Genomic DNA, 19063 nt, shown 5'->3' with positions numbered 1-19063 from the left:
AGTCTGCCCTCTAGTGACTAAAATATGCAAATTAAGTGATATTAAAGGAGCATCTTCCCCACCCCCTTGCCTTTGAGCGTTAAAACATTTGAATCCTGATGTTTCCTGCTTGTAAGATAAGGTGGGACAGACAAAAAAAAAAAAACATGTAAGAAGGTTGGATTCACATCATAGAGATAAGTTGACCAGTGGACTTTATTAAACTGGTTCTCATCAAGAACAAGATTAAGTCAGTCTGATTTGGTTTTCTTTGGTACCATGGAAGCCACATGGTTTGCTAGAGGACAGCAACAAACAAAAAACCTGAATCTTACAGGAAGGTCTTGGGCTGCATGGAATGCCAAAGATATGCAAACTACTCTAGGTAAGACAGAGATGGTAAATGAGGCAAAAATAAGAAAAAAACCTAACGAAACAAAAAATCCCAAACATACACAAAACCCACAAATATATTCCACCAACCTGCAAGTGAGGTTTGCTCTTTTTTAAGATGTGAAAGGAAACACACCAATTCAAACACTAAAAAAGGAGATCAAGGAACTAGGTTTTCAAAGGGAGTATGTGTTTGATTTGAGGTTGAATCAATTGAGGAAAAGGACATTATCTCTTCACAAATTATAACTATGTATTGCAAATGCAAACATTTGGCCTTAACCTGTAACTTAGGGATGCCAAGAATGTTGAAGCACTATTGGATGAGTCATTTCTTCAGGTGTCCTGCAGGAAATTACTGAGGAAACAGTTCCTGAACCCTGAACCCCTTACAGATCCTCCTCATGCAATGGAATACACTTGGAAGGCTGAAAATCCACCCTGGGAATGGAAACAGACACCTCCACCCATGTTGTCAGATCAGACCACTTTGTAGCTTGTCATTTGGTATTTAGGGAACTAGTCTTTCATACCTCCAAATCATATTCTATGTTCAACTCAGGCACACAGATATGGAAAGTTAGATGGTATGATTATCCCATTAGCATGTCACAAATTCTTGAAATCCAGTGGTTTCTGCTTTCCTTCAGAAGAAAAGATGGCAAAGCTCATAGCTGCAGAGGAATGTTTAAAGATGTAAGTCTCAAGCATGGGAGTTAAAAACCACAAAGTTGAAAAAGCATCCTTGTCCAGCTTCATTAAAAAGAAGGACATATCGTTAAGCAACCATTGTTCTTGGATGCCTGTTTTTTGTGTTGGGTGTCCCCCCCCCCGCCAACGTTTGGAATTGGCCCTGTGCTAGAACATGAAGGTTCAGCTGCCCACTGTGACATTCAGAGTTCAGGATGAAGCCGTAATACGGCTTACAAGCCATACTCATTATTGCACCCTGACCCATTTATAATAAAATTATCTAGGCAGTTTAAACTGCTCTCCTCATCTGCTGAGGAAGGACCAACACGTACCAAAGGATGACATGGAAACTCCTGGCCTCCTGCTATAGTAAAGTGTCAGGCACGAAGCAAACTCCCTGCCCAGAGTTTGATGTAACCATGAAGATACTTAGAGAAAAACACTGGGAAGGGCTCAGATTCCACTTCTATAACCTCAGCATCGGGGGCGGGAGGAATTTTCAAGCCTCCTATTTAGTATGCAATATACAAAGTATATATATAAAATTATTTACTATATACATGTTGTTTATATTTTATACATACACACACACACACATATAACCTAAACAAACAAGAGACTGCAAAAGAAGGAAATTTAAGCCTTCTGCGAAACTTGTTATACTGCTACTTCATACTCCACAAGACACTTGGGTTTTTTTGGTTAAATTGTCCAGTCCTCCTATGTGCATCAGCAACCTACATGCTATTTAAAAAATACATAAATAAAAAAAAATCAATACACTGATGTCTCATTAATTCTGCAAATGGTAGAAACGAGAGACATTTCAACTCCAGCACAGATGCACACGTACCCCTTTATTATTCTGAACAATACTAATTTCAAAATCTCATCTGGATTTCTTTAACTGCATACATTTTAACTGGATTGTCCCAAATTAAAAACTTTGCACTGCCAAACTGCTATTTACTATACAAAATGAAGAAAGTATAAATGCACAAAATTGCATTAGGAGTAAATATCCTTTCCCGAAGTACACACTCCTAAAAGTAGAGATGTAAAACTGATATTTTCTGACTCAGCAGATGATCTCCCTGTCAGCACCCATTTTAACAACAAAGAGTTTTATTAGTTCTTAGCCTATTACCACCGCCGAGCCAACAGAACTACAAGCGGACAGATCGCAGCCTCAGCTCTGCGTCACCAAAGCTACCCACCAGGTTTTGTCTGCAAGACCAGTTTCTGTGCACGTGACCTGTTTCCCTTTCTCCTACACTCAGCCCAACAGGATAACAGAGCTGCCAGACAAGGCAGAATCAGGCCTAAAATTAACTTTATCAAGCACAGTAAAACCCCAGGAAGAACCCAATTAACTCCACTACCCCAAGCTGCATTGAGCAGGACAAACAATGCACATTCCTATCATTCTTCCAGCTTTTGCATTCAGCAGATTTGTCACAGAAACCCTACAACTAGCCTGCAGCCTGACAAGCCTTTTTCATATGGTAACGCTGAATTTACCGGGAATTCCTGAGCACTCTCTTCCATCTCCCACTGGCGTGCTTCCCGAGTTAGTCCACACACCAGCCACCTTCAAGCCACATTTCTAGTTTTGCAGAAGCGTTTCAGTGGAATGGACGGATGGACAGACCGGTGTGCAAAATCGCTGCAGCACTCCTACGTCTGGAACTAACACCACACCATTTAATAAGCTAAAGTAACCGTGACTCTAGATGGTTAGTGCTTGGGAGTACAATTTATCTTTTGAGGCTCATTTGTGCTATGTTCAGCTCAACAGGATCCTTATCCTTACTCAATTCTCTTCTAATGCCGAAAATAAATTGGAAAAGCATGAATATGCCCTCGTAACAGAAAGAAAGAAATAAAATTAATGATAAAATCTTCTCCATTGTTTTGTTTTTAAATCATCTGACAGACTTTAGTATAAAAAAATTAGAGCTCTTTTACAAGAGACTGGAAAACAGTACAGTGAAGAGAAAAATTATGACTAATAATTCTTCTTAATCCTACAGAACACTATTAAATACTGAATGATGATGCATGAGGGGAAAAAAGGAAGTTTCAGAAGAATTTTGTTACATTTTCTCACTCAACAAAATCTTGAAGCAAAAAAACCAAAAAAACCCCCAAAAACACCAAACCAAAAAAACCCCATGACACTAAAATACTTTTTCCTACATTGCAGCTGTCAGTTTCAAAAATCAACTAGAGTGGCTACTTCCATTTTCACAGCTTGTGATCAACCAGATTATAAAAGATGGTCTAAATAATGGGCCCAGATATTAAAAATATATATATACACACCCCTGCAATTTAGCATTAAGAAATCATTTTGCCCCCCAACATGCTGTTCCAGCATCAGCCAACAGCTATGCAGTCTCTTATTTCCTAGTATACAAAAATAAATAAAATCTCAGAAGTGATGCCCTAACAGTTATCTTCAAGTTTTATTGGACAGGCTTCCCACAGAAGCCCTAAAGTGGGGGAAAAAAACATGTGCCTAGATGCTAGGCACTCCGAGAATCTGGAAAAGCACAGAAATACATACCAAATAAATTGCAGGAAAAAATATTTTTCCTAGTTAGTTGAGACAAAACTTGTTTTTCATGAGCTCTACATTTATCCACATTGTTGCATATATTTAGAAGACTGTGTGCATACCCTACATCAGGCTTTCTATTAAAGCCAGTAGCTATACACACTGAAAGCAGCAGGATTAACCCACAGACAAAAAGGTTACAACCAGGGTAAATGGCAGGAAAAGAAAATTATCCTTCTCCAAACATATCTAGTGTGTTTGTATCCATATACATTTCCAGTGTATTGGCTCTGACAGAGCCAACGGTCTTAAAGAACAACACCCGAGTAAGATTTCTGATCCAAACTAATCTGAAGGAAAGTAGGGACTCTCACAGTAAGGCTGCCTTCTTCACAACCCCTCTCCAGTCCGATTTTGTCTCAAAATGGGAGGCACTGCATTTAAAGGAAGGAAATAGAGATATTCTAAGTATGATCACAAGTCCACAGAGATGTATTTAAAAAACAGACTTACAAAAGTTTTAGAATAAAGCTGTTTTAAAGGTAAAAAATAATCCTAGTTGCTTTTCCTGTTTTATCTCAAGAATACAGCATTAAGTATATAAAGTATATAACTTCATATATATAATATTTCATTATTTATTATAATGCTTTATATATAAAAAGTATTTATAATATAATAATGTTATATTATAATACTCAAGAATATAGCATTAAACTATACCACGGTACCAAGTTTTACACACAGATTACATAAACTTGTTATAAATGTTTAGATTTGCAATGCTCTGTGATCTTTGATAGTTTTCATCCAAGTTTGCCTTCAGTTACATTTTCAGTCCTTTCCTTCCTCTTCAGGTCCATGGAAATTACACAGAAGAGGTAATAGCTCAACTTTCAAGGCAGCCCTCGCATAAATTTGGGTGCAATACAAAGGAGATGTGCTGGGATGGGAGCATCATCCTACTGTGGAGCGAGTGGAGCTTTGCTGGCAAGAAGCCAGGTAGCCCATACGGCTACGTAGGGTCTCATGGCTTTCCCAAAAGCTTTTCCTATTTAGATCCATGAAAATGGACCCGTTTGGATGCTGGTCAGTGACGGTACCCACCCCTTTGAGGAGACAGCTGTATGAGGAAAACCTTCCTACACAGGAATCCTCAAGGAAGCGTACTCTCTCAGTAGGCACCACTCCACAGTCTTCTCCAAATTCCGGATCTTAATTGGGGAAGTTTGTTATGTTTAGTGCTGCAGGTCATAATTGGCTTTTCCTGTAAAAATCGAGAGGCCATGTGAGACTGGACACTGCGCTGGAGGTGTTGAGAGGGCTCTACTCCAGTATCTATCCAGCTGGCACCTCAGGACGTCCATCCTATTCCAGCTTTCTGGAAAACAAGGGACAACACCGGTTAACTCCTCTGTGAAGAGCCCCAGTAATGCAGTAATAAGGAGCATTAGGTGTCAACTAGGGATTATTATTCTCCATTGCCAAATCACATATTTGTTTCTGTACTATACAATAGAAAGTAGCTTTAAATTCACTGCAGGAGTAGCCTTTTATGATGTAACAAATTCAATGATGATTAGTTACCCAAAGTTAGTTTCACCATACCAGTGAGTGGTCAGTTACAAATCACTTGAAAAACAACTCAAACTTACAAAGGATGAAAAAAAAAATTCCACTTTTTTTTTTTTTAAAGAAATGCTGATGTCTTGAGTCCTTAATTGCTCTGTGCAATCACTCAGAGATACAAGTATTTATTTTAATATGTAATTACAGAAAGCATCTATATAAGTACTTTCTCCCCTCCTCATAAAAGACATTTACAGATACCACAGAGCTGTTTCTTAAACAACATTATTAACTGGAAGGCTGACAGAGAACTGAAGCAACCTGAATGGGCAGAAGGACAGTTTTTTTCCCCTCCATCAATACCACACACAGACCAACTCAACCACTATCATCCATCAGTCCTGCACCTCTTCCTTAGCATGAGTTCCAACACCGCGAGCATCCCCAGCGTATTAAAGAAAACCACCCCGCATAATCATGACTGCCTTGGGAGATTGATGCAGTGGCTGGTCACGACCCTGACAACAATTTCAGTAATTATTGCATTTTTATTAAGAGTTTCAGAAAAGCTACTTTTTAAAGTCTATGAAGCAGTACCTTTATCTCAATTTCGCCTGTTCAGTAAAGATTTCATTACTCTGAAATAGAGTCAAGCTACTTAGGGTGGGATGCTGTTGCCTAAAAACAGCTGCCCCAGAAGAGGAGGAGATTCATGGGGGACCACAGCACACTCTTAAATAGCACGCTTTGGTGTGTAGCCAAGAGATATGCAGAAGCCAAAACACAGCATGCTAGGACTTGCCTAAAGGCAACTCTAACAGGGACAAGCTCCCAAGTAGTTCCAAAAATGGATCAAGAGAAACTACCTTTGCTCTAGGTGCTGCTCTGGGGCCAAGCACAGGCAGCAAACTGCACAGCTGGACAAGTTGTTATCACTGCAGTTAAAATGGGAACCAATTAGTTTTTCCTGTAGAGGTACATATATGAAACTTCCACTGAAGGAGATGAGCCTGCTCATTAACACCAGACTTAGCCATGAAGGGTCTTTGATGATTTTATACTGAAGAACAGTATTTGTGTCTTAAGATGATGCGGTAATATTCAAATCCTTTTCCCAACAGCACATTTTGAAGTTACAGTGTGTTCTGAGGACATCGCATGGCAATTCACTTGTATCATCTCATAATTAACTGTAATTACTATACAATCATTTCCAGACTTAAATGTAGTTAACCATTGACCTGTATTTATAGACTGTATTTGCTGAACAGCATGTATGTTCCTTCATTCCCCAACGCTATGTAATCATACAGTTATAGACCTTATAAGAGTGGTCAACTAAAACAGTTTTTGCAGGAGTGGCCACAGATACCTAGTTATTATTTAAACATTTTTTAGTAAAAAAAATGCCATTTTTTTTATAAAACTTTGTCAGGAAACAAAATAAATGAACACGGGACTGCTAATTTTCATGCTTTCTGGACAAACTCCCTCAAACCTCCAGTTTCAGTCCTTGTGCCTATACCAGCGTAGGAAAAAGTGGCACCAAGACAATTCTTCAAGCTTCCAGCTGGATTTCCTTACTATGCCTGGTCTGTATATACACATGTCTATTAGACAAAAAAAACCCGCATACTTTGAGTCTCCAGCATAGTATAAATGTAATTTAGTTGTTTCTTCCATAATAATGAATGTATTAACATATTTGTAAAGCATTTGCAGTAAGATTCAGCTGTTGTGAAAAAATAATACAACAACAATATAGTGTAAAGAACACTATTCAGTATTTGTTACCCATTCTAGTGGTACAGGTAGTCAGCAGCAGAATGCCAAGGATGACTGCAGAACTGTTGTATACACAAAATTATGCATACTGAATCTAGAGTTGGGGGTTTTTTGTTGGTTGTTTGTTTGGTTTTTTTAAATGAATAACACTTAACAGGTTTGTGCAATCACATCTATGGAACTTGCTCTGTATTCTGTCACAAACTGAGGTGTCACAGACCTCTACCAACTTTAAAGAAAGTGCTTGATGCAGAAATATACCACAAGATAAATTGAGATAAGTTGCCAATCACACAGATGTAATGTCTATTATAGTCAAATAAATATCAAGTATTGTATTTGAAGTCTGTTTTGCTGCTCCTTTACATTTGAGAAGGAATAACAGAAACTATTTAGAAATTCAGAATACATATCAACTAGTTACCATCAGGACTCTGCTTCCACACAGGATCTACTGCAGCCCATCTCAGGCTGTAAAAGCCCTGCTACAAACAGTTCATCTCTTTGGAAACTCAATCTACAACTTTCAACTGCTTGAGAAAGACTCCTAGCTACCAGCTTGGCCAGTGTGAGGTGTTACTTTGAGGTCTCTGGCACCACCTTATGCAGAGTTTCTGCCGCAACCTCAGTTAGGGAACCAAGCTTTGTTAAATAAACCCAGATTCTTTATCCTCCTTACTGCACAGGCAAAAAGCAAATGTTTCATCTTGTCCAGCATGATGCATTGGCACAACCCGTAAATAGATTGTTTAGCTGCAAATTCCCTAGAAATACTATGCTGGAAAGGAGACAGACTGAGATTATGACTGACTTCAAAGGATTCTCAATAAACCAGTGAAATTAGTACCAATATCATCCTAAAATGAGGTTTTAGTACTAACAACTGTTATTTAAGTATTTCAGCACTCTTTTCCCACAGGTTTCCTGTTCTGAAGGCCAGGAAGGGTAAAGAAGATGGTAGGAGTTTGGTCACCCCGATTGGGGAGGACTTCTTATGCACCATAGGGTGGCCTAGGCAGTTGCTACACAATGCACTGGAACAGGCTTTTACGCCATATACAATTCTCAGCAGTACAAAAAGCATTCATCTTAAAGCAGCTTTGGGAGGATGAGGAAACCTAATTCTAGAGGGAACCCCCGTGCCCCTGTACAATAGAAATCCCACCCACACCAAAACAATTTTCTGGATGCACAACAAAGAACATACCCTCTTCAGAAAGAATGCTAAACACACCTGTCTCAGAACTGTGTCAATATTGGCACTAGGAAATGAAACCTGACTTCTAAAACTGACGCTGGGAAAGACTCCAGTTGTCAGAACCTTCATGAAAGCGCTAGTACAATGTTACCTGCACTTCAGCCAATAGTAATACAGGTACAGACCTTTGCAAAATACAGTTAAGGCATGAAAATATCCTGGGTTTTTGCAGGACCAATTAAAAGTTTTAGGTGCTCTTGTTTTAAGACACAGTTTACAGTTATCTAATCCAATACATAAATGAAAAAGGCAAACTTCTTCAAAGACATCTGCAAACAGTCCTCAACAGGATTTCAAGTTTACAATTAAATCTTACTTCATAATCAAATGCTTGTATTTGAGGGGAAAGAAATATCTGCAGCTTTACTTCTTAATCCTAAATCCAGTAACTTGTGTACGTAAAACTACTGTACAACCTTGTCTCAAACAAAATTCTCCTCTTCATTCAAAAAAGTTTCTCAGACTCTGAAGGAGTTTGTTTTGTGGTTGGGTTTCTTCCCCCTAAATAAACACAATGCAACCCTCATTACCTGTCTCAGCCTGACCATTCTCAGTACTCACTTCCCTGGGTCTTTGCACAACAAGACATAACGTTACGAAGTACGCCAATTGACCATTCTGAAAATTTACTATGCTAAGGGTTGGAACAAAGAAATATCAAAGGGACTGGCTATTCTATCACCACATGATAGTCGATGAACAAGGAAGAAGCAGAAAGGTAGGCAGGCAAGCACAGAGAGTCCCACGAGCTAGAGGTCTGGTGGAGGGATGACGGCACCTTGCTCAGCCTTTTCCCTGTTGCTGTCAGTACTGCTGTTTGATCCAATTCCTCCACTTCAGAGAGGAAGTTGAACATAAAATATACCACCGACACTTGTGCTCCCGACTGCTGCAGCAGTCCAACTAATTCCTGAAATGCCAGATGCCCTCACAGCCGATAACATGTACATATCCCAGCACGTCATTCAGGGCCCAGGAGAATGAGAAGAGGAATCTGGCAGAGGCCGGGGGAGATAGGACCGGCACACACGCACACACATGAATGCCTCTCCCTTTGCATAGTTCTAAATAAAATTAAGCCACTCATGTCATTTCCACTGCCAGATTAGCTCAAGCATGGTAAATTTCCAATTCAGCTCATTCACCTCACTTTGATCCATGCTATATGCTGCCTTCTATTCATATCTACAACCATCACTGACAGCAGCTGGAAAAGTAGCATAAATCCAACAATAAAACACTTTTAAGAGTGAGAAGTTAATGGGAACTACAGGATTAGGCTTTTTTTTTCTTTCCTTTAATATTTTTTTAATTTTACTAGTCTGATATTAACATGCTGCAGTGTAATTACTACTAATAATTTTCTTTTTCTTGCTGCATGTAAGAGATTAAAGCACTGAATTCACCCAAACCAAGTAAGTTTAAAGAGTCATCAGCTTCCTCCCCAGCCTTGCCCCTAATCCTTCCTCCTTGACCTTTCAATTAAGCAAGGCAAGGGATCTTCTTAGAACTATGGCTTTTAAGTAAATAAATAAAAACATGGAAATCTCAAAAAGCAAGCTAAAAAGAACACGCACTGTAACAAATAAAATAATGAAGCAGCAGCAAGAAGGATGGAAATGATTTAAGCAAATGCCAAAAATCCGTTTCCTTAGTTCAATATTTCCCATCAGTTTCATCATACTTCATTTACAAATCATTAGTCTAGTTTTAAATTATGGGTCATGCAGTTTCCCTTTAGACCAGTATGAAATTGCTATAGCATGGCTTCTAAACTTACAAATCCCAAAGTTTGGGGTCTTAGGGCAGAAAAGAAGGTAGGCAGGAAAGGAAGGATGCCTCTGTATGAATGTTGAGGTATGCGTATTTTGAAAGTGAGAGAGAGAGCAAGAGATAGGGGATGTTTACATATATATGAAGAACTGTATGTATTACATACATGTCCTACACACATAAATAGAAAGTAACATAAAAGCAGCTGTTATACGCAATTTTTCAATCATGTCTTTGTGACACATCCAAAGAACGAAACCCCAACATGCTGCTGGGTAAACATAACCCTCAAAAAGGACATAGGTTTGGGTCAAGAAAATTCTAGTCCTGGTTTGCAAAGACTCAACTTAGCTTCCAAAAATGAAATTCTGGATTAATTCAGAAGGGGTTTTGGACTTATCAACACATCTTATGTATTTAAGAGACAAAAGGGAAAACTTTAGCTGAAGAAAACTTTCAAACATGATAGAAGCGGAAAGGTTGGTATGCCTGACCCTTACTTAAAAGTAGATACACACTCTTAATGTCTATTAAGTTTAAAAACAGGACTAGCACTATGGTTACAATGAACACCGAAGCACTCAAACATTACAACTTCAAAGAATAATATAAAATATTCGCAGGTCAAGCCATAGTTCAGGGCCAAGTCTCACCTCTATGGGATTCTTGGCTGATAAAACAATAGTGCACGTGGCTGATGATATTTATTTTTTCGGAATTGTTTTTATCCAGCACATACTTTGCACCAGGAACTGGTCATATTTAATGGCAACTAGTGATTCATTATTACACCTCAGAAATAAAAATGGATGTCAGAGAAACACATGGAGCAACAATGGTACCACCTCATCATCTAATTACCTCGATAAAGTGGCTATATGCTTAGTACAGACATTGGCAAATACATGTTTATGAAACTGAAGCATCATTTATGCTGTCTCTAAATGACAGGAAGATTATTTAATCATGAGCATTGTAGGGTAAGTGGACCCTCTGAGTATGCAGTGAAATCTGTAGGGAGTTTGTGGAAATTCTGCCTGGGCCTTAATTTCAATAGTCTGTTCAAATTTTTTCCAGCCTAATGGGATTCATACATCCAACTACAAGACGCAAAGAAGAGGCAAAGATAGTGTTACGTTGCTGCTGGTTTGGGTGGGGTTTTTGTGGGTTTTCTTTTTTTGAAAGCTTGCAAAATAACAGTTGCAACAGCAGAGCTTGACATAAAACCAGGTATCACTTGTAGTTTAATCAACAAGTAATACAACTTGTGAAGAAGCTAATTTTACATGTTCATTGCCTCAATAAATCCACCCTGACCTTAAGGAGGTCTTTGTTTTGCAAATGCTTTCAAAGTACCTATCAACAAACCTCACAAATTAGTGATTTCTAGAGATATATCATCCCATAACTACTTCAACTCAAACTAAAAACCATGTTAACACCTCCTTCAGTTGCGAGATACATAACCTGTTTATTTCAGTGCATCTCATTCAGTACGGACCAAGAACAGCCTTCTCCTTCCCGTACCAGGTCTTCATCGCCACAGCTTTTTTCAGCTCTGAGTGCACCTACTAGCAGGCTGAAAGAGTCATCTAGTGGCCACAGATAATTCCTGCAGCCTCACCAGCTTCTGCACTCCGGCTGTCAGGGCAAGACACAAGGTGTTTTGAACCCTTAAAGCACACGCAGCACTGACAAGAGTCTGCTGGCAGGGCTTCAGCTGAAGATCCAGTACCTGAACCATGATACAGTCCTAGCAGCCATGTTGATGATGTTCCATGTTCATCTTCCCTATCACGCCCTAAGCGTTAGTTTCCCACTTCTGGCCCACATGGAGGCCAAATTCGAGTTCTGTCCTTCTTAAACGTGCTTGGGAGCAGACACGGTTGTGTTGCTTCTAACCTGTATGTAGCTCACTGCTCCTCTTCAGGGGCAGGCAAAGAGACTTTCTGAGTAACATCGCTACACATGCAAAGCACCAGTTCAAGTGGCAGTCTTGCCCACCGATTAAAGAGCAAAGCAGCAGCACAGCAAGCTAACCGATCTTACTCAGTTCCCATCCCTCCTCCACCACAAACTTGCTGCGTAGGTTTGGACAAAGCACCTAAGTATTTAGGCAAGGTACCTCAGTCATGGAAGAACCATCTGCCTAATAACATGCAAAACTCAGTAAGACCCATAATATGTTAAACAGGTATTCAGAGTATGATTTAAAATAACACTTTGATAAACAGTATTAATATCTATAAAAATCTTACTAAGCTTCATAAAAATTTCTAATGTTTTATCAGTTCTCCGTTCAACACCTCCAGTCAGGTAAGCTCCAGAAACTTAAAGGAGTTTAAATTTAAGTTTTTTTATTTGAAAACCTCAAATATTCATCCCTCAGATGAATGGTCATTTCAACTATATTAGAAATAAAAAAGTGAAAAATCAGTACCTATTTTTCACATAAACACTTTAGTTTGAAACAAACTCGGATTCTGATCAATTTGTTACTCTGTGTTAATTTGTGTCACTGAACTGCAGGCACCTGACCAAAGAGCAAGATTGTCTTAAGTTTCTTGTTTCTGGAAATCACTTTGCTGCAACACTAATGCCAGGCTCTGGAAGAAAGTGTTGCTACTCTTCCTTCACAGAGTAGAGACTGCTATTTACATCTTTTCTTTTTAAATGCTTGCACTTGTTGCACAGAGGTGAATCTAATGCAGTGAGCACCAGGTGTTAATATACACCCCCCCCCCCAAATTTTCTAACATGCACACACACCACCTATGCAGTTTAACATCTTATAACTTAATCTCAGCAACAGTCGTTCCCCCCCCACACCAAATCAGGAACTATAGGTTCTTCAGACCTCTCATGGATGAGCCAAAAGACTTCCTTAAATTCATACTCAACCTCCCTGTGACTCAGAGCCTCTATCTGCCTCAATCACCTCAGTCAGAAAGGTGTCACAGCTTTCTTCATCAATCCTATAAATCATTTGAGTAATTCAAGTGAAAAGAGCTATAAAAGTGCAAATTATCATTATGGTATTGTTAAGGAGCCCTGACCTATTTCAAGCTGCAACTGAAGGTGGAAAATGGTGGTACCACAACTATACCAACAGGTGAAAGGAAGAAAAATGAGCCTTGCAAGCCTTAATGTCAGAGTTAAATAGAGAAGGTTCCTTCAAAATGGTGTGGCATGAGCAGCAGCTAAGTGATGTTTAAAGTTAGTATTTAGCTCAGCCACCCTCTGATCTCAGCAGGCAACACCTCCACCTTGCTTGTTCACAGGTCTACCAAATTAAGTGTTGGTCAGATCTGCCTTACATGAAAGCACCTGGAGAAAGACTGGCTCTAAAGCACATTTATTTCTGTAAGGTGGGGGACACCTTACCCTTTTAGGCCAGTAAATCACCAAGAGCTGTTTCTTGCCACTCACTGCTCAGGGGCCCAGTCACAGAGGTGTCTGGAAGTTAGAAAACACTTCTGCAGCACTCCGAGGCTTGCACAAGCACACCCTAGATCTATTTTTCTAGTTTTTAAACAGGCCTAATTTATATTGCCAATAAAAATAATATTGATACTTTGCAGACTTAACTGGCCAACATCATATGAGGGGTAAGGCCACTCTTCTCTTAACCCATTCTAATTTTATTTCTTAATTTTAGTTATGTATTTTACATGTAAGATCCTCTTTGGAAAGAGCAATGAAAGAGTGGGTTCACTGCTGGTCTAAAACAGCATGCCAAAAAGTTTCACTGATGAAATGAGTAGTAGACAGTGGTAGAGACCTACTGATTTATACCGTGCTAGGCCAAGTCACATTGCCCTGTCTCACGCCATGCTTTCAGTGAACTGCAAAGAGTGAATGAGGAGCAGTAACAGTCACGCAAGCCCACTTTGTCCCACTATTACAGGAAAGATGCACACACTTTTTATATTACACACATATACATACACACACAGACATATGTGTTTATGTGTGTATGTATCTATACATACTTTTTTGCAGGTACGTGCAAGATAAAAACAAACACCACACAGCAGGCTGGTTTGCAAAGTAGCCATGCAGAAGAAAAGTAGTGGCAGAGTGGAATAAAGAGACAAGAAATTGCCAAATACCACAGGCACTCTTAAAATATCTACCTACCTTTGTGCATTGAAATGAAAACATGAAGCTCCTTCTAGAGCTTTTACTACTTCTTAATACGCAGATCAGCCAAAGCATGGCTGTACTTTGTTAGTGCTGCAAATACCTGGGTTGACACATTTCCTTTTGATAAAAGGTTTATTATATTGATCAGGCTTTTATGACCCCAGAAGACAGCCATAATTTGTTTTTCCTAAAGGTCTTACCACAGACTACCTGGCAACTTTGGTTAGCTGGGTAGCTGCCCCCCACCCCCAAGACATTTCACAAAGGGAGCATATTATACTCATCTTCCAGAGATGGCACAATTTTACAGAATTATTTCCAGGCATAATTCAAGGAGGCTGACCATCTTAAAACAAACACATTACTGACTGAAGCCTAAGCATCTCAAGACAGCCTCTCTTTGCACCTTAATTACTCAGCAGAAATCAGCTAAACTGTATCAGTCAACTGAAGATGCTTTTCTTTAAGGGCCCTACCCTCCTATCATTCCTCAGCTTGCTGACCTGCAGGACAAGCTGAAATACCTCCCTCAGAACTGCCAGGAGCAAAGGATTTATCTGCTTTTTATGTACATTTGTCCACCCATACGGCAGGAAATTTAATCAGAAGCAACACTGTTAATCGCTGGTAATATTTAAAATATATTCACTTATTCTGAGAGTTCAGACAGAAAGTACCTCTTTTTCCTCTGCCTAACCATCACTTCACTGATGCAGCAATTTGGATTCCTTCTCTCACTAGACGTCCACCAGATGAGTCCATACCTGTAGCAAACGTTTCCATGTGGAGATTCAGAATTCACAGTTTAGTGGAACCTGCCAGAGACTCAGAGTCAGACATTCAGAGAAAGCCCAACATCTAATTCAGAAAGCCTCTACCACAATCTTATTCCTGTGATGATTTTGAATAAACCATGAACAAGAACATAGATGGGAAGGCCTCAGTTTTGTTAGAATATGTCATAGTCTTTTTCAAATGGGGCCTGGCTAGCTATCTGCCTTCTTGCAGCCTTGAAGAGGGAGGAAATAGCTAAATCTAGTAACTCTTTATTGGCCCTGACTAACAAGAACCTACTTCTTGAGTGAGTTCCACCAACACGGGAGGTATTACTGCTGACTGAGATTTTGTCAATGCACATAGGCCCACATGGAATTTGCTTGCAGCTTTACCCAAGAAACTTCCAGCTGTTTACACACCCAATTGCTATTTCTGAGTTACTCCATACACTAACAAGCTTCAAGGGGCACCAGTCACAAAAAGAAAGTAATTTAGCCAAGTATGGAACACTTATAGCTACATTATTATCATTTTAAACTTAAAAAACATACATTCTTGTAGCCAGCTGGGAACAGGAAAAGTCAAATTATTTTCACTTCTCTTATAGACAGTTTCACTTTTGAATTAGTTTGGGAAACAAACATTTTGCTTGAACATCTGCATAAAGATATCCCTTGTTTGAAAATCTTTTAACCTCCTGATATATAAAAAACACTTTACCGTACAGTAGTGATCTAACAGATGAAAGGGGAGGGATCCATTTTGCATAGCTTTACTCTGCAGTAGATCCTGCTAATCTTTAGTTGAAATGCACAAGTTTTTCCGGTAGCATCTTTTGGGACTGCTTTTGAAAAAAGTGTCCCCTGTGAAGCATTAGTCCTCATTACAAAAAACATGTCCTGCCATACCCAAGTTTCACATCTGAAAAATCTCAGATGCTGCCAGGGTTTCAACTCAGGTTAGCTGGCCATAAGGGAAGACTATGTCCTGAGGCAGCACACCACACCAGCTCCCTGCATCATCCCTCCACAGCTGTGACAGCGCTTGCCAGTGAGGCCCTCCCAGTATCATCCCAGACAGAAGTCCACGGAGAACACTGCTGCCATTACACCATGTCCATGTGGAGGGTGGACACAACACTGTTAGCAGGCGCTGCAACAGGGGCAGTAACTCCATGTCCTCACCAGCAGAAGCTGTGTACTTACAGAACCATGGTCATGGCCCAGCTGCATCAACTCTCCAGGTGTTAGGTCCCTTGTATTTTGCTGTAATTTGCCTAACAAAGAAAGCATTATTCTTGTTGATTTACTGTCATTAACTAGCTTCTCCACTTACTTCAGGAAGCAAAGAGAGACTTATTTTTCCCTCCAAAAGAAAGAGATAATCAAACCAAACTGCCAATTTTTTTTTTTCTCTGTTTTATGCTTGGGATTCTAGGTAGTTCTTTCAATCCTTCTGGCTGTATAAAAGCCAACTGAATTTCATGCTGTGCAAGCTCGATAGGAACACTTAAATAAGTTTTCTTTCTCATCCTGAAACTACCATTCCTCTTGTTCCTCTCCCACAAATACAATTTTTGTTTTGTATAAAGTTTTCATTGGACAGCATCTTTTTGTAGCTTAGGGTACTCTAAAGTACTAAGCAAAAATCTGAAGAGTCAATGTGCCACATTTTGCTATGGGTTTTCAGTTTACTTTGGTAGGGCAAGGGAAGGAGTAGAGATGATATTTTCAACTCTTAACTCTACTATCTGAACAACTTCCAAGCAAAGCAAACATCGATCCTTTAATCCCCTGTCAAAATCCACTAGCACAGATTTCTGTACTTGCACGGAGTCTCACAGAGGGTAACAAGGCCCTGAACAAATGCAGGGGTCTACACTAGCAAATCTCAAAACTGGATCTTTATCTTGGGATGTAACACTCGACCACCCTAGCCAAAACACAGCCCCAGGGAATTAATGTAGAAATACTTATCACTGCTTTTTGCCAGCACCTAACACACATAACAAAAGCTTGAAAACCGCTGACAAAAATCTTTCTGAACTCCACAAATCACACACAAGCAACAACAATCACTCTGCTATTTAAAAAACAAACAAAAAATATTACAGTACTGGCCACAGATACGTACTCTTCTTACAGGCCATTGGAGGAGAAGCTACCTTCTCTTTTAGAAATATTCCACCACTAGTCAAAATCTCAGAGTAACTGACCACATGAACAATTTACAGCATCAACTCTGGACTGAAATTTAGCCAGCACCTTGAATCTGTAGTAAACTGGTATTCTGCATCCAGACAGAGCTACCTTGCTAAAATCACTTATCAAACACACTCACTGAAAGTCCCATGCAACTTTTAAGAACAGCCCCACATGCTATGCTGGGTCACACGAAGGAAAGCTATGGAAGACAGCACCTAGTTCAGAAAGGATGACAGGAGGAAGATAAAAGCAACATCACAATTAAGACATGTTATCTTCAGCATCAGTAACTAACTGATGCTATCTGGACTGGAAACTATCCAGACTGCAATATCACATTTAAAAGATGCATATATGTCCCTACTAGGAGAAATATTGACAATAGTGGTCTATTTCTGGAGATACATCCTCCTTCTCTTGCATTTTACTTAGCCTGCCCTTAAGGCTCTAGCTTGACAAGCAGTAAGATAGCATAAGCCAGCGCTGAAGCCAAAAGCAGTCCTGTCCCCTGTCCTGCTTCTATTCCCCACACTCCTGGACCCCTTTTTTGGGGCAAAAGAGCTGTCAGTTCTCCAGTCTGATTCATGACACAATATATGATCCACCCAATGGTGGTCAGTTCTAGCTTTAGTGAACAGAAAAAGTTAAGCTAATAAAACCCATTAATTTTAGCTATGATCAGTCCTCCAGTCCAGTTCATTATACAACTGCAAAAACGCTAGCACAGCCCCATGGGGTAGGATGCAAGTGTCTGAGGCTGGGAGTGCTTCTTTCAGTGACAGTGCTGCCATTTAAACATGGTGCTTCACTATCACCTCTGTCAAATAAGTCTTATTCACTTCTTTGTCAGGGAGCTGTAGTTGAAATAACATATTGTATCTTCTATCTATATTGAAGATGGGGTCAGCATTACACATGTAGTGAACGGAAGGTGAAAAAAGACTGTGGGAGCCATACCCTTCACTGTTCTCTTCATGCCTACAAATAGAGAGCACTTATTAACACTCTTGCGATCTCTCCAACAAGGAAGGATCCACTTTGCAGACAGAACTTCCCATCCCCCTTCAGTGCACTCCAAAATAAATTAACAAATCTCCACAAGTTAACAGAAGACCAGGTTGCCAAAATGTGACAGAGAAGTAGCAAATGCTTTGACCCTAGCTGTCAGCAAGGCTGGCAAATCAGTTATAAGCACAAAATTTAGAGCCACTGGTAGGAACCCTTGACTCTACTGATAGAGGTTGGATTTTTTACAGCAGCCTCCTATCAATCAGAATGAAAATTTTGAAAGTAAGTACAAAATGAGTAAAACAGCACAGAAGTCCACCAGCTGTTGGGCTTGGTGCTTAACATCATGCAAAGTTTCTCTACTGGCAGAATGCAAGTAAAAAGACAGTAACTTTGGCAAATAAGAGTTGGGTACTTGGGCTCACATGGGAAATACATTTGCATCTATAGGATAAGCACATTTCTCACACATTTCTTGTGGAAACATTAGTGTTTAGAATTATCTTTAGAATCAACACACTGATGATGCATGCCCATTTTCCTCTTTCTAACATACTGATATGAACAGCACATAAAATGTCTTTAACCACAGTTTATCCCTCAGAGTAATAACATAACACAAGGTTAATTTCTTGAGCACAAGTCTATATCAAGAAGTAGATTTAGCAGCAATGAATTTACAGATTGCATGGAGGCAAAACCACGCAGTGTAGTATACCCAGTGCCTGAAACCAAACACAAAAGATGCAGGGCCATACATGACTGGAAGTTTTATTATTACTTCCTATACAATGCTCTTCCACCACTACCACAGACAGGCCACAGACTGGGCAATAAAAGTGGTTTGTTGCTTTTCTTTTGACCTTACACGTTTATCTACAAAGCTGTTCAATTACAAGTGGTAAGTGTGGCCCAGTA

At 39.7% G+C, this 19063-nt stretch overlaps 1 protein-coding gene across 7 annotated transcripts in view; it reads right to left on the bottom strand.

Moving 5' to 3' along the window:
• Nucleotides 1–19063, bottom strand: part of BBX (BBX high mobility group box domain containing) — a 147947-nt gene that overhangs the window by 92652 nt on the left and 36232 nt on the right. The window contains exon 1 of one of the 7 annotated variants that reach the window (XM_076350366.1): nt 4733–4746. The exons of the other annotated variants lie outside the window; for them this stretch is intronic. The gene's annotated coding sequence lies outside the window, so the exon portion shown is untranslated. Of the gene's footprint in view, nt 1–4732; nt 4747–19063 lie in introns of those variants that run through there. 7 annotated transcript variants of the gene reach the window in all.

The sequence above is a fragment of the Aptenodytes patagonicus genome, chromosome 1 (assembly GCF_965638725.1).
Source record: "Aptenodytes patagonicus chromosome 1, bAptPat1.pri.cur, whole genome shotgun sequence".
Lineage (NCBI taxonomy): Eukaryota > Metazoa > Chordata > Aves > Sphenisciformes > Spheniscidae > Aptenodytes > Aptenodytes patagonicus.
This window is presented reverse-complemented; position numbering and strand designations above follow the sequence as displayed.